We start from the raw sequence: 16,303 nt of genomic DNA, 5'->3' as shown, positions 1-16,303 counted from the left end.
GGTCTCTACAAATTTGCTATCGCAATTGATGCTTCGCCTTTCAGGTGAAACTGCAACAACTTTTATTAACGTTAGAACAACTACATCATAGCAAATCAGCGTCGGAAATGTACAGTGCCCAGCCATTGAAGCGCTGGCAGCGCGCGGCTGCCGCCGTTTTTTTTTTCTTTTCTTTACTTTTCGTCCCACAGGTGAGCGCCGTGGGACCAAATGCAGTCATAATGCGTTACGAAGGTTCTCGCTTTCACTCTACACCACAATGCATCAGTTTGGTGTCCCCAGCGCTTACAGTCAGTGCAAAAAGCGCTGGCGACCATGCGATTCGAGTATCGCGTTTGAATTGCTGAGCACTGAACGCGCTGTTGCCCACACACCGCACATATACAGACTTTCCGCCTGAAAACGCGATGCCGCGATGAACAACGGTTAAATTGAATGGCCTAACCAGCTTAAGTCATGTTTCAGTAACTGTTTGTGCACCCAAAAACGCAACATGTTTAATCAGACTTGGTTTCACGGCAGCGCCTGCTGCGCGCGGCCCAGCCGCCACATGCCATTACATTCGCGGCGCCTCCGCATGAAGGCGCCACCGGTCCAAATTCTATCCCGCGCCCGGTGCCTATACCTCGCATTGGTTGTTTTATAGCAGACGCTCAGTCCACGCTAGCGCCAAGGCGCACTCAGTTAGGCCCTAGCGGATTGATGACGGTACTACGGTGGCGAAAAAAAGAACAGAAAGAAAAGCGGCGCGATTTTTTTTACCCTCCCCCTTTCACTATAGAACTTTTTCCTTCCTTTTTTACACGGTGGAAGAATATTTAGGTGTTGACACTGCGCGCGAGCGAGCGTCCAGATTATGTTCGGCCGCGCGCGGGCGCACCGAGTAGCTCTGCGGCGAGCAGATAGATGGCGCCGCGGCCAGCGGTCACAGCTTAGCGGCGCCGGCGGCTTGGCATTCCTATGCCTCCGCTAAATTTTTGTTTATAGTGGCGCCAGTAAAACTCAAAGCGCGAAGGAAATTCGTTATTTCAGATTAAGGTGATAAGTGTACCAGGCTGAATGCTTTGCTAACATGAACGTATATTGTGCAGGGCGTGAATGACGTGAAAACGGATCGATCGGGCAGCACTCAACGCCCACTCACATTCCGCTCGCGCGCACATTTTGTTGCGGCCGATCTAGTCATGCATACAAGCATAAAAAAATGAAAGCGTAAGCCCGCGTGCTACCCCTCGATCAGAAGAAAATAGTGACTGCACCGGAAAATTCAAACTCAGTAAACCGTTCAAGCATCCTCACGCGAATTCAGTGTGGGCGCGATATAATTTAAGAAATGAAACAGCGCAAGCTTGCGATATGCAACGCACTAGAGCAAAGTGGGTGTTCATGGCTAGAACCTATGATGCGAAAGCATATAGTTATGTAAAGAAATCTTTCAAAAGATAATTTGTCAGGCGGAACGAAGGCAGGCGTTTTATCTTGGATTACAAATCACTAATACAGTTTACTTGTGAAAATCTTTTTTATTTCAATTCCACTTAACATAGACTGTGTATATTATTCATTTGGCTTTCGTCGTTTGGGGAGCGAGTGACTCTTGCAGGATCTAAGAGGTGACTTTCTTTTTTCTTAAATTGCATATGAGAATGTGCCAATGTAAGCGTATTTGACAATGCATGCTAGAGCCTTCCACAAATACACTTATACGCAGCACACAATAATCTCATAGACTTTTTATTTTTTATTTTGCAAAGACAGAATAATTAAAAAATTGTGCATGAAGCAGCTCGATAATTTTGATAGAGGATAGCCTTCCCAGAAGCTTACGCTCTCATACACTCCCACAATGCCAAAATGTTGAATAAAAACATGCAAGCGTGTAATATACACCGCACGCGCCTTGTAAAAAAAACATTCAGTATCCAGGATGGCACAAATATGAAAATCAGGCACACATCTGCACAGAAAACAGCAGTATTATACAGGGTGCACAGATTTAAAAACATTTAAATGTCACGTAGCTGAACAGAACCAAGGTAATGTTGTTTTCCGTCCCTTGGAGATACTGAGATTATTTTTTACATTTGGCCTAATTATATGATTAGAATAATTAATTATTCAACTTCTCAAATATTATAATAATATTAAAAGTTTCACTGAGAAAATTGGAGAGCAACATGAAAGACTCCCGATACAGCTTTCTATTACTCGATACACGCTACGTTGAAGTATTTTTTTCGAGCGTGAAAGAAGCCCACGAATACACGCAAAGTGCCTCGAGGCAATTTTGAGTCTATTCGCGGGTTTCACGCTCGGAAAACACTTTTAGGTATCACGTATTGAGCAACAAAAAGCTGTATCGGGAATCTTTCATGTTGCTGTGCAATTCTCTCGTTCACACTTTTTTATCTAATTATAGCATTAGAAATGTTGATTAATCAGTTATGAAAATAATTATGTATTAAGGCGGAATGCAAAAAAAAATTATCTGAGTATCTCCAAGAGACGACAGACAACATTGGCTTGGTTCTGTCCAGCTATGTGACATTTTCATATTTTTAAATCTTCGTGCATGATAGTTAAGACACCAAGTATATATCTAATACACGCAGCAAAATTTGCACAGACTGCTGTGGCACACGGCAGTTTTTGTGGCACACAGGAGGTTCTCCTTCCGCAGCGGCTTTCGAGGTTTATTTGACCGTGTGAGGTTCTTTGGACAGTTCGGAAATAAGGTGGGGACTGTATTTGCAGACAGAACAGGGCTCTTTGGCACGTCAAGTAGCACCATTTTATCGAGCTCCGCGTAATATGCCGTCGATATCATATCCTCTGAAAAATGCTTGGCGCAAACATGGTCGGTAGGCATTAGAGTTCGGTCTGCCCTCAGATTTACACGGCGTCACTGCTCTAGACGACCGCTGTCGGATGGCACTTTGAATAGAGGCACACGCTCCGCACAAGTTCGGTATCCAGAATTGGAGTTCGTGACGAAGCACTTTCTACCCATTTCAAACTCTAAGAAGGCTGCTTCCACCTTGGTCGATGGCCCGTGGCGACAATACACAAGCACAAGATGATGAAAGGCGCGTGAACAAAAAGTGTGCCTTCAAAACAGCACGGCCGCACATGCAAGCTCAAAGCGTACAAAGACAGCGAAGCACGCGCCTTCCCGCCGAGGCTGGGACTGCATACCGCAGCGCCCTCTACGACGGCGCCGAACCAGCTGCAACCAAGCTGAACATAATCTGGACGCGAGCGAGCGGCGCTTTCGCGCGCGTTGGGGGAAGAGTGTCAGCACCTGTGCTTTTTTTATGATAACGTTGTTCCGCTCTTTTCTCCTTTCCCTCTTGACTTTCCTATTCCTCCTCGCAAGCCTCGCCTCACCCTCCCCTCATGCCACGCGCAATGCTCTTTTTTTTATTTCTTTAGCTGTCCGCTGAGTCGCGTACCTCAGGACGTTCATTAAAGTTTTCCATCCATCCATCCATTTAGCTGTCCGCGGCGCGCTTTCTTTCTTTTTCCTTTCTTTTTTTTCTTTTTCTTTTTTTTGTCGCGGGCGTTATCAGACGCACCACCGGACCGAAGCGCGTGCTCCGCGCTCCTCTCCTGACCGGCCGTGCCATTCGTGCTGCGTGCTTGCGCGCAGTGGATTCTTTTTACGTTTTCATGCACGCAATCCCGTTCATTATTACGATCAAGCAAGCATGTGCCCAATTTATATTAAAAAATAATTGCACTTACAACACAACAGTTCTTTGGACTCACTTTATTGTGTTCGTTTGCGAAAACCAGAATTGGAGCAGACAGTGCAACACACTATAGAATGCAACAAAACGCGGATGGTGTTCCATGTTCGCACATGTAAAAAAACATTTATTGATCTAATGGCCAATGCGCAGAATAGCTTCTCACGGCCTGCTTCTCGCTCGGTCCATAAAATCCACCTCCGTGAAGGGCACAGAGCATATTCTGCGGTTGTTGACCTTGTCTCTGGGCAAACCCATTAGGTCCATCCTTCCAACGTAGGTTAAAAACACTTTCTTTCTTTCTTTCTTTCTTTCTTTCTTTCTTTCTTTCTTTCTTTCTTTCTTTCTCTTTTATTCGAGACAATTTTCATACAAATTGGCTCAGGAGGCACAACAAAAGGCCCGGAGAGAGCCTGACTAGGTTGTGCCACCCTGACAGCGTAGGCAGCGAGTCTTGTTTTGATTACACATCATAGGCCGACCCAAATACAATAACAACAATGCAAATACAGAGAAATATGCAGTTCCTTTTTTGGAACGAGAATCAAAACCTAATACTTATGCACACACAATGAAATAAATCTACACAATACACAATGAAATACAACACAATACTCAAGATTAATACCGAGAATTGCTTCAGGGACTAACATCTCACATCTGCTCAAACAGTAATAGGGCTTTAACTTGCTTCTTGAATTGAATTAGAGAAACTCTAGAATTAATTAGATTTAATATGTCAGGATACTTATTGAGGAGTTCTGGTATTAGTGACGATAGCCTCTGTAAACCATAATTTGTGCGTGATCTTGTCTTAACTATTAAGCTGTGTCGTAGTTCATAAGGGGACTGCTTAACTGGATAGGTTTCTTGAAAATTTATTCTGTTTTCTCGGTATTGACGTAGGGCTTCCAGAGATAATTTTTGTTTCAGCAATTGTTTTATTTGAAGTATGCTATATCTGGTAAAGTACGATGTAGTGCTTTCCGTGTAGGGGACGTTTCCAATTGCTCGTATAGCTCGCTTTTGCAACGATAAAAGATAATTAAGGTTTGTCTCGGTTGTTGTTGACCACACCAAGGAGCAGAAAATCAGACGAGAGTGTACAAGTGCATAGTAGATTTTGCGTTTTGCTTCAGGCGGGAGGAGTGATCTTAGTTTATTTAACATTCCAATGGCTCGAGATACGTCGGTTCTTAACGCATCCAGTTTAGGGGACCATGATAAATTTTCTTGGAACACGACACCTAAAAATCGGATCGTAGATGTGTGTTGGATAGGTACTCCTTGAAATTCCAAAGGTAAGGCTGGTACATTTGTTGGTCCTTTCGACCTAAACAACAAATACTTAGTTTTTTCTATATTTAGTTGCATTTTATTTGATGTTAACCACTTATTTAGATTTTTAAGCCATTTATTTGCTTCAGCGCATATTTCATGTGCGTCTACTCCTGAGAAAAATACATTTGTATCATCTGCGTAAAGCACCATCTTTTTACGTCCTTTAATATTTACAATATCATTTATATAGAGTAAAAATAGTACTGGTCCGAGAATAGATCCCTGGGGTACTCCATATTTATTAGTTTCCATCTCCGATTCGGCTTTGTTTATTACTGTGAACTGTGATCTAGATGTTAAGTAGCTTTGAATTAGATGAAGTGCTATACCTCGGATACCGTAAAAGGGTAATTTACGCAAGAGGAGTTCATGTTGCACGCAGTCAAACGCCTTCCTAAAGTCTAAAAAGATACCTAGTGTGTATAGTTTATTTTCTATGTTTTCGAGAATTTCTTCTTTGATTCCAAGAAGGGCTGTTTCCACCGACTTATTTTTACAAAAGCCGTATTGTTCCTTCGTGATTATGTTGTGAGTATTTAAAAAGCCTGTTATTCTTTTGTTAATAATGTGTTCTGCTATTTTTGAAAATATAGAGAGGATAGAAATCGGCCTATAGTTGTTAAAGTCGTCAAAGGATCCTCCTTTATGAAGGGCAGAAACTCTTGCTTGCTTCATTTTGTCTGGAAACTCGCCTGTTGTCATAATAAGGTTGCAAATGTGTGCCAGTGGGACTGCAACTACACCACTTACCTCTTTTAGTGGTTTTGGTTTAACTTCGTCGAGGCCAGAGGCGGAATTATCTTTCATAGACATAATTATGCTCTGCACTTCATGTTGGTCTGTTGGGGATATGAAGACTGTTGAGGGACAATTTACAGCGATGTAATTTTCACACGGTATGTCAGGCTGATAATCTGACGAGGAGCCCACTGTGAGAGAGTGTTTGTTGAACAAGTTTGAGATCTCCGTCTCAGTAACACCAGGTTTCTCAAAGTGAATGTTTCTGGTCATTGGTTTTTTGTTTACTATTTCCTTGAAAGTATCCCACAAGACTCTGGAATTGCTGGCAGAAGTAAGAAATTTATTTATATAGTATTCAGCTATATAAGAACAGTGAAGATCATAAATTATAACATCGCAGTTGGAACATACAAAACAGAACTCGTTTCGCATCGCGGCAGAGTACTACTTGTACCTTAATTCTCAGAAACGCATTTTTAAACGATTGCGACCAATTAGATAGAAATAAGTGCAAAGCGCACACCTACACACGTGTTCTTTGCGATACGCACAGGTGGTACTATATTTATCAGGAGCTTTTTGTTCGCTGCTCGTTGGCACGACGATTTACAGCATCGTTGTGGTGTTTTCAAATCAGCCAACTGCTGCCTCAACACCGGACAGTCCATGTACGACTGCGCACCATTACTATGACAAATAAAAACCGGGAAGTAAATAGCACGGTGCTCACCTGTTGTCTTTAGGGATGCGGTGGAATTTCACGTCGCATGGCTCACTTCGTCTTGATGCGTTCGTACACCACTGAACCACACACGAACAGCGACAGCTGCGAGACATGGCGGGAAAAAAAGCCGACAAACGTGCAACGGTAGGTTACCACAGGGACCACACTGCTTGCACGGAACGCGAAAAACTTACCGTATAATGCCAGAAAAAAAGTTCTGCCGTTTTGGCCGTTATCAGCACAGCCGACGACTAAAGCCCCTACATTTATAAAAGTAGCGCCATTCTTAGATCTTGCCGCCACCGCGCTCACCCCGGCGCTTCCTCCTCGCCCTCTCTTAGCCGCCTCCTGTCGCCCCAGCCTCCTCCGCTCCCCCATTGGCCAATCTGTGTCACGTGGAAGTTCGCGTCGCGCTTTTGTATATTTTTAACACGAAAGTGTTTTATGCCGGGGTCCACCAAGACTTCACTGACGTATTTCCGTCACGGAAATACGTCATAGAACATAATACAAAGAAAGAAACCAGAAGAAAAAGTTCCACAAACATGCAAAACTTGGAAATCGAACCCACGACCTCTTGATCCGCGACGATAGATCGCCGAGCGTTTAACCCATTGCGCCACAAACGCATTTACAGAGAGCTACACAGACGCGCCTTATATATCTAACACTCCTCCGTGTACCCGCGCTCTTGCTCGGGGCGGTGCCGCCGCCTACGAGCAGAAAAGAGAAGTACTGCATTATGACACTAACGCGCACCGACAGTGAACGCTTCGGTGGTCTCAGCACTACGACGCCTCGATGCCAGCATTCGAAGGGACGCTGGCATCAAGAAGCACTACCAACGCCACGCCACCTAGGTGGCGTTCACCGTACTCAGCACAGCGGAGCTACGTGGCCTCCGCAATTAGCTCTGAAAATGTTTCTGAAGTTGATCGCGGAGGCTGCAATTACGACGCGCTGTACGCGCTGATTTGACTCGGTGACGATTCAGTTACGTGCTTTGTCTTGCGCGTTGTATTAGTGTGTCAGTTACGTGCTTCGTCTTTCGCGTTGTGCTAGCGTGTGCAGCGTAGTGCAGCTTCCATATGCACGAAGGTTGCTCATGGTCATCGACGTTGGTAGTCGTGATGGAGGAGACGTGCCACCAGGCGTCAGCGTGGGTGCATCAACGCCTAAGGGCGCTTTAGCCACAAAACACCAATAGACATTATATATCAATGTGCAATAAACATTACACTACTTCTGTGAAGACACGTTTCACTTTCGTGTTCTATACCGATTCCTATATAAGAGGGATCAACCACATTTTTTTCTTTCCAGCGCGCTCCGACTGCTATTCTCGGGCCTGTGCGACGAAAGTGCTGTACGCACAAACGGATCAAACGTGTTAGGGTCAAGAACTTCGTTGTGATGGCATGCTGCTGCGCCTTAAGTAGCCGCAACCGACAAGGCGAGGGCAAAAGGCTTTTTTGTTTACCATCCAGCGTGCGCAAACGCTTGCTGCACACTTGATATTTGCGCCGTCTCGCATCGTCGCGTTGCTACTTCCAAAACAGGCATTATTAAGACCAGTTACTGACTGACGAAGCAAAATCGCGCCTCGAAAACGTCTCCGCAGGGCGTGATCGAAGTTTTCCTCGGATTTCTTCTGGTAGCGCGTTAGCTGTCGTCTGCCACGGCAGGCCCGACGCAGGCGGCGCCACTGTCGATATCGCGCCTCAATCGCGCTGGTCGCGCCGAGCGCGATAGTGGAACGGAGGAGGAGGGAAGTGGATGGCGCTACATTTATAAATATAGGGGCTTTAGACGACGAGCGCTGGCCGCGCCGCCGATAGTTGAAGGCGAGAGAGAAAGGACAAAGTTGAGAGAGGGTTGACAAGAAAAAAAAAGAAAAGCGATTTTGGTTCCGCATCCATCTCATGGATGGCGCTGCAATTCGCGTGGACAAAAAGCCAGCGGAGTTTCCGGGGCCTGGTGTCACGTGGAAGCACGCGTTGTGCTTTTGTATGGACCTTTTCGCTGTTCACAAACATGCGCCCTGGACGGCTTCCTGTTTGGCTCAATGGCGAGCTAACTATGGCGAGCAAGAAAGGCAGTGGCGGAGATATAGATTAGCAGGAGTCCTCTTTGTGATCCGGCACAGTAGACTGATAAGGCCTGTGACCGGAAGTTTCTTGGGAGCGCACTAGCGCTGCTGTTAACGCTCCAGCGAAATTGTCTATTTTTTTTTTTCTTTCCAGCGTGCTCCGACGGCTATTCTCGGGCCTGTGCGAGGAAAGTGCTGTACGCACAAATGGATAAGACGTGCTGGGGACAAGAACTTCGTTGTGATGGCATGCTCCTGCGCCTTAAGTTGCCACAGCCGACAAGGCGAGGGCAAAATACTTTTTTTCTTTACCATCCGGCGAGCGCCAACGCCTGCTGCACACTTGGTATTTGCGCCATCTCGCATCGTCGCGTTGCTACTTCCAAAACGGCATTATTAATGCCAGTTACTGACCGACGAAGCAATATCGCGCCTCGAAAACTCCGCAGGGCGCGATCGAAGTTTTCCGCGGATTTCCTCTGGTAGCGCGTTAGCTGTCGTCTGCCACGGCAGGCCCGACGTAGGAGGCGCCACTGCGGAGATCGCGCCTCGATCGCGCACGCTGGCCGCGCCGAGCTCGACCGTGGAACGGAGCAGGAGGAAAGTGGTTGGCGCTACATTTTATATATAGGGGTTTTACTCTACACGTGTTTTCCTTTAGCTTGTCAACATTTTGTATTGACACGTGTACACGTTTATCTTTCACCGGTGACCGCTTTTCACCGCCTAACAAACGTTAAACGTTATCGCTAGGCACAGGACGCGCCTGCATATATCAGAAGTTTCGCGAACGTTATCGATGCTTCTATCTGTTGTCTGTTGTCACCGACGCTTATGTAATCTGTTTGTATGAACGACGCGAATTGTCCAGTACTTTCTGGAAGACACGCGGGCACCAGGGACTAATCTGAAACCATCGATGACTCATGTATAAAAGCCTACGCGTTTCGCCGCTGATCAGATTTCGACGATCGCCGACTGTGTTCACCGCTATCGTTGTGCTTCAAGTGCAACCTGGTGCAACTTGCTTTTGTGGACACAGGTTCGCCTAATAAAAAGTCCATTCCGGCATTCACAGTTTTGCCACTGTTTTCTTCACCGTCACTACTACGTGACCGTATTATGACTATATAGGTACACGGTTTATATTAGAAAGAGAACGCTGTGAGTAGCGTAGCTGGCGTGGAAAATGTGTCTTGTGCAGCACATTGCAAATATACGAGAAAACCGTCGGCAGACGGCGCTACTGCGCTAAAGCCCTATACACTCTAAGAACAGTTGCACCCTTTGGGGTGAATTTTTGCCAGACAACAATAATCGTCATCTGTCTTGCTTGCGTTTCCTACCTTGAAAACTCTGCACTTGCTACTTTCCTGTCGAGAACGCTGTGTCACGTTGATAACGCTCTTCTCGTTCGTGACCGAGAAGTGCCGGGCGCACAGCGTTAAAGAAAGGAAAGCCACGCAAGTCAGATGGCGATTATTGTTCTGTGGCAAAAATACGCCCCAAAGCGTGCATCTGTTTTCAGAGTGTATAGGGGCTTTATACTGCGCCTCCTGACAGCGCCCCCAATGTGTAAATGTCAAGCAGCGCGGTCGCGCCGTGGTGCAGTCTCCGCTTTGTTTACATTGTTTCGCCCGCGCTTTCCTTCGCTGCTCGTGCTCACGGCGCTCTGTTTTCGACGGCGGCAGATCGCGGTCCTGCTGAACAGCGATACAAAGATTGCAATGCGGCTTCAAGAAGGTTGCCGACGCCGACAGCTTTTTTCGTGGCGGCAACCTCAAGAAAGGGGAGCGTCTGCTTCCACACGTGTATGGCGTTAAACAAGTTGTGGGCGGTGATGTGACAGTGAAAACGAAGTGCGTGTCGGAGGTGTCCAACAAGATAGTATACGACATCGAGATAGAGGCACACACCGAGTTCAGTAATTTAGTCAGTTTTATTTTTCTATGGTGCAGTCACAAAGCGGTCATGCTTGCTTGCAGAGATGTGTAGAGGCCGGTGACGATTGCGGTTGGTTTCATTGGCCGGTGGCCGCGCACACACGGCTGCTCTCATTTTGGCTCCCAGGGAGGGGCATCCGCACTGTCATCACAGAACGAACACATGCATTAGGCACCAATAAGCCAATAAAATTAATTAACGATGTAAGTACTACATATGCGCATAATGCCTTATATCATGCTGTATAAATTTTTAATGTATATCATGCCTTATTCAATGCGAAATACAGGCATATTACTATTGCGTTAGAGTCATGGCCACTCATTGCATTAGTGAGCAAGGTATCTTTTCACTGCTCATGAGAAATGGCTCGTACAAACTGCTCCGCGAAATGAACCCAGATAACGGTAACCGACGATTAACTTGGGACCATAGCACGAGCGCAAGAATTAGCGATACATGCATCATCAAAGCAAATCTACTTTCTCGTCGGGCGAATGTCCCGCCGCTGCTAAAGTAAGCTCACACCGATGGCCGGCTACTACACGAAACGAAGATTCTTGGCAGGAAGAGTGAAGCAGGGAGAATGTGCAAGGTGGTAATTACTTTAAAGCATGCTTGGATATTGTGAACCTGGAAAGCATGGCGAAGCAACAAACATAATGCGCACGTCTCGGGCAGCTGCTTTCCGATCCGCCCCTTACCGACGCACGCGATGACCGCAGCTTGCATTAAGTACGAATTGCTACCACACAAAAGACAAGTAACGCGCGGATCCTTTTGTTGCCTGCACAACTAGCAATTTAAGTTGCAGCGTTAGAAAAAGGGATATAATTCTCTTGAGCTCGTCCTTGCGGATCGCGAGTGAACGAAAAGTACAATCAATTAAATTCGGGGGTTTTACGTTCCAAAACCACGATATCATTATGAGGCACGCTGTAATGGAGGGTCTCAGGAATTATTTTGACCACCGGGGGTAACGTGCACAAAAATCAAAGTACATGGTAACAAGTGTATTCGTGCATATCGCCCCCATCCAAATGCGGCCGCCGTGGCTGAGAATCGAGCTCGCGTCGTCGAGCTCAGCGGCGCAACACGTATGCATTTACCGCTATGTTAAGCCAGCGGATGTCACTGTACGATTAAACTACGCGAAACGTCTAAAGCAAACGGCCATGCGCTAAATACAGGCATATTACTATTACCTTTTTACTGAGCGGCCGTGATATTAAACGCGCATGCGAAAGTACGTCACTTACTAGACTCGGCGCACCGCAGTTGTCGTCTGTCCTTCTCGTACCACCTCCCCAGAATTCTGTAGGACTTCACGGGCGGCTTTCAACCTTTCGACGCTGTTGTGGCAATCAACAACACAGCAGTGTTGCGTGCCACCTTTCCTGGTTGATGAGGTCGCGCTCGCCGTCGCGAAAAGAACGCTCACGATCGCTCGCGCCGTAGAGAACACGGGCGCGCTGGCCCAGCGACGACCTTCGACACTTTCATCCTTCCGCCAGGGGAGTATTCGGCGCTGGTGCCGTGCGGGCAAATTTTAGGTTGCCTCGTCTATAGAGCGAAGTGTGGCGCTACTGCCTCACTAATTAGGAGATCGGGATAGGCAGAACGTGGGTGACGCTTGGGCGCGATGGGCAGCAGCCCCCGCAGACAGACCTCCGCTAATGCAGCGCTTTGTTTCCATATAAACAACGCCCGCTGCTCTGGCGCCAGATCGTAGCCATCGTCGCCGCACAGTCCATCCAGCACGCCACTATGCTTTTGTTCGCACGCTTTCGTTCCAACAACGACGAACACGGCCCTCCGTCGCGGGGAAATAGTGCCCCCAATGTCAGCGCAGCCGCTCGCCATCGCCCCTTGCAGGAGCAGTGGTCCCCGTCACACACGCTGGTGTTGTGGACTGACCTCAGCAGCTGACGCCACGGAAGAGCGTAGCCCTCCCCACCTCACGCGACCCTACACCTACCTCCCTCGGAAGTGCAGATGAGAAAGCCCACGCGGCAGCGGATGCCGTGGCTCTAGTACACTGCACCGTGGCTGCCGGCGACTTATCACATGCGCAGGCCGTCTTCCCTCCGCTCCTCCTCCGCTTTCCGCCTCATGCTTTCTTCTTTCAGCTACCGCTGTGCTCCGCGTTCACTTTCAAATTTCGCTATGCCTGTTCGCTCGGTTACAAGGTACGACGACGCTAAGTGCAGAAACTGGCGCCTAAGGGCTGCGCTCTAAAACTTGACGATGCATTATGATACATTATGAAACTTAACGATACATTAATAAATGAGTACGATACGCAAAGCCCTTAAAGCCGTTCTCGGGATTCCCGCCGCAGCGTCCAGAACCCTACTCCTCAAACATGGCCTTCACAACACTGGGGAAGAGCTCGCTGAAGAGGATCAAACTATTCAAAACGAACAGCCAAATGAAGCCCCACTGGAAGAACCGTCCTACTATGGCTTGGCTACAGCGGATATCCCACGGAAAGATCTGACTAGAAAGCCCGAATTCCGATGCATATCAGAAACTGCATCACGATAGGTCCGTTACCACGGAACAAGCACCCCACACAAGAAGAAAGGAAGAAAACAGTCAACAACGCGAGCGCTTTACAACCGATACTCTGCAGAGCCCTACACATGATATACGAACGTAGCCAAGTGCTGAAGGGCCACCGTCTACGCATTAAGCCTCACAAGCTCTAAAGGAAATGTGGCTAAAGCGCCCTTAGGCGTTGATGCACCCACGCTGACGCCTGGTGGCACGTCTCCTCCATCACGACTACCAACGTCGATGACCATGAGCAACCGTACGTCGTGCATATGGAAGCTGCACTACGCTGCACACGCTAGCACAACGCGAAAGACGAAGCACGTAACTGACACACTAATACAACGCGCAAGACAAAGCACGTAACTGAATCGTCACCGAGTCAAATCAGCGCGTACAGCGCGTCGTAATTGCAGCCTCCGCGATCAACTTCAGAAACATTTTCAGAGCTAATTGCGGAGGCCACGTAGCTCCGCTGTGCTGAGTACGGTGAACGCCACCTAGGTGGCGTGGCGTTGGTAGTGCTTCTTGATGCCAGCGTCCCTTCGAATGCTGGCATCGAGGCGTCGTATTGCTGAGACCACCGAAGCGTTCACTGTCGGTGCGCGTTAGTGTCATAATGCAGTACTTCTCTTTTCTGCTCGTAGGCGGCGGCACCGCCCCAGGAAACAAAAAGCCACGGCTACTATCCTAGCACGAAGTACCGACAAAGCCGAAGCAGTGGCTAACGCGCTAACAATATCAACGTGCACCAACCACGCCATATTACTACGCGAGTTCCAAACGGCATGCCGCATCGACCTGATAGGTCGTATACCCACGATAGCGCTCAAAATCCTGGGAAACATCTGAAGCAAGAAGCAACTCCCCGAGAGATTTGTCGTCTGGGCCCCAGGTCAGATTCTTGGCGGGAAACGAAGCGGCGCACGCCATAGCCTGACAGCACAAAAGCCAGGCTTTTGCAGAGGTAGGCTCGTAAGGTCACGAGGCCTGAGGACATCACACCCATGGAACTCGACAAAATTGTCATTCTGCTGCCGCAGCCAGCGTTTGCAGCCCCAACCACTATTCCACCACCATGGAGGCGGTGCTGTCTAGTTCATATTCACGTGACCAGAAACTCATTTGGTGGGCCACACAGGCAGCTAAGTCCATAGGGGTCTTGGACTAAGTACCCCTCCCGCTGGCCAAAGCCAAAAGAGAACTGCGGCTTACTTTCTTTTCTTTCGTCTATTAAGCATTAGTCATCCTTCACCAAAATCAAATAGCTTTCTTAGTTTTTCTTTCGTAGCCGATGCTAAGGGTACGTGCTCTTCACAACTGACTGGCGGGGTGCGTTTCTCGCCTAAGGCCGCGAGCTGTCGCAAGGGGGGTTTGGTGCAGTGTTGGCAACTAGAAATAAGAAAACCCCGGTAGTTGAAGACACCAAAAACCTCTAGAATCCGTTATAGAACGCTTAAAATACGCTTAGAGCCCGCTAAATGCAGACAGCGAGAATCACGCTCAAAAACTTTTTATTTCGTCTACATAAAACAAAGCGGAAAAAATCAGAGCCCTTCCACTTCTGCGAAGATGGCAGCTAGCGAAGCTGTGACTTTGGTGACCGGGTCTGCTGTAGTGAAAATTGCCCCCCACGATGACAATGGGCGTAAGGTCGTTGGGCATCACCCAACCGAACATGTCTATCTTGAACGTTGCGGTTGAGAAACTCGCGTTGAAACCTGGCCGTCGCACGGGGGATGTTGGAAAGGCGTGCACCACTGTTATCGGGTTCCTGGGGTGTCTGCGGCTCTACACTGACGTTTGGCCTCAACATCGCGCTCTCTCAACTCGGGGTCCGCGGCTCTTCGCTTGCGTTTTGCCTGAGCTTCGGAAGCCCGCACGCTAGAATCGGTACGTCGACGACGAGCGCTGTCCCGAGCGCGTTCGGGCGGCATTGCTCGAACGCGTTAGGACACGTCGTCAGTTGCTCATGAATGGCTCATACCCCTTCAACAATGGCTCATACCCATTACACTGGGCAGTAAAGTCGGTTTGTTCTTCCACCATAATGGACTAGAGGATTTGACTTGTCAGTAATAAGCGTTTTAACACGAAAGTGTTTTATGCCGGGGTCCACCAAGACTTCATTGACGTGAAGGAACATAATACAAAGAACATAGAACATAATACAAAGAAAGAAACCAGAAGAAAAAGTTCCACAAACATGCAAAATTTGGAAATCGAACCCACGACCTCTTGGTCCGCGACGATAGATCGCCGAGCGTTTAACCCATTGCGCCACAAACGCATTTGCAGAGAGCTACACAGACGCGCCTTATATATCTAACACTCCTCCGTGTACCCGCGCTCTTGCTCGGGGCGGTGCCGCCGCCTACGAGCAGAAAAGAGAAGTACTGCATTATGACACTAACGCGCACCGACAGTGAACGCTTCGGTGGTCTCAGCAATACGACGCCTCGATGCCAGCATTCGAAGGGACGCTGGCATCAAGAAGCACTACCAACGCCACGCCACCTAGGTGGCGTTCACCGTACTCAGCACAGCGGAGCTACGTGGCCTCCGCAATTAGCTCTGAAAATGTTTCTGAAGTTGATCGCGGAGGCTGCAATTACGACGCGCTGTACGCGCTGATTTGACTCGGTGACGATTCAGTTACGTGCTTTGTCTTGCGCGTTGTATTAGTGTGTCAGTTACGTGCTTCGTCTTTCGCGTTGTGCTAGCGTGTGCAGCGTAGTGCAGCTTCCATATGCACGACGGTTGCTCATGGTCATCGACGTTGGTAGTCGTGATGGAGGAGACGTGCCACCAGGCGTCAGCGTGGGTGCATCAACGCCTAAGGGCGCTTTAGCCACAAAACACCAATAGACATTATATATCAATGTGCAATAAACATTACACTACTTCTGTGAAGACACGTTTCACTTTCGTGTTCTATACCGATTCCTATATAAGAGGGATCAACCACATTTTTTTTTGTAGCGTTAGCTACACTGGCCTAGCCAAGCCCGTTTCGCGCGGCACATCAGGAGCCGTGCTGCGCATGCGCAAGGATCAGTGATGTCACACGGCTTGGGCACCGGAGCCACCGGAGCCGGCACCTCTCGCGCACTCCGCCGCCGCCGCGCGCGACTCACCGCCGCTGGTCTGCGCATCCCA

Source organism: Dermacentor silvarum, chromosome 9, assembly GCF_013339745.2.
Source record: "Dermacentor silvarum isolate Dsil-2018 chromosome 9, BIME_Dsil_1.4, whole genome shotgun sequence".
NCBI lineage: Eukaryota > Metazoa > Arthropoda > Arachnida > Ixodida > Ixodidae > Dermacentor > Dermacentor silvarum.
Note: the sequence above shows the minus strand (reverse complement) of the source record.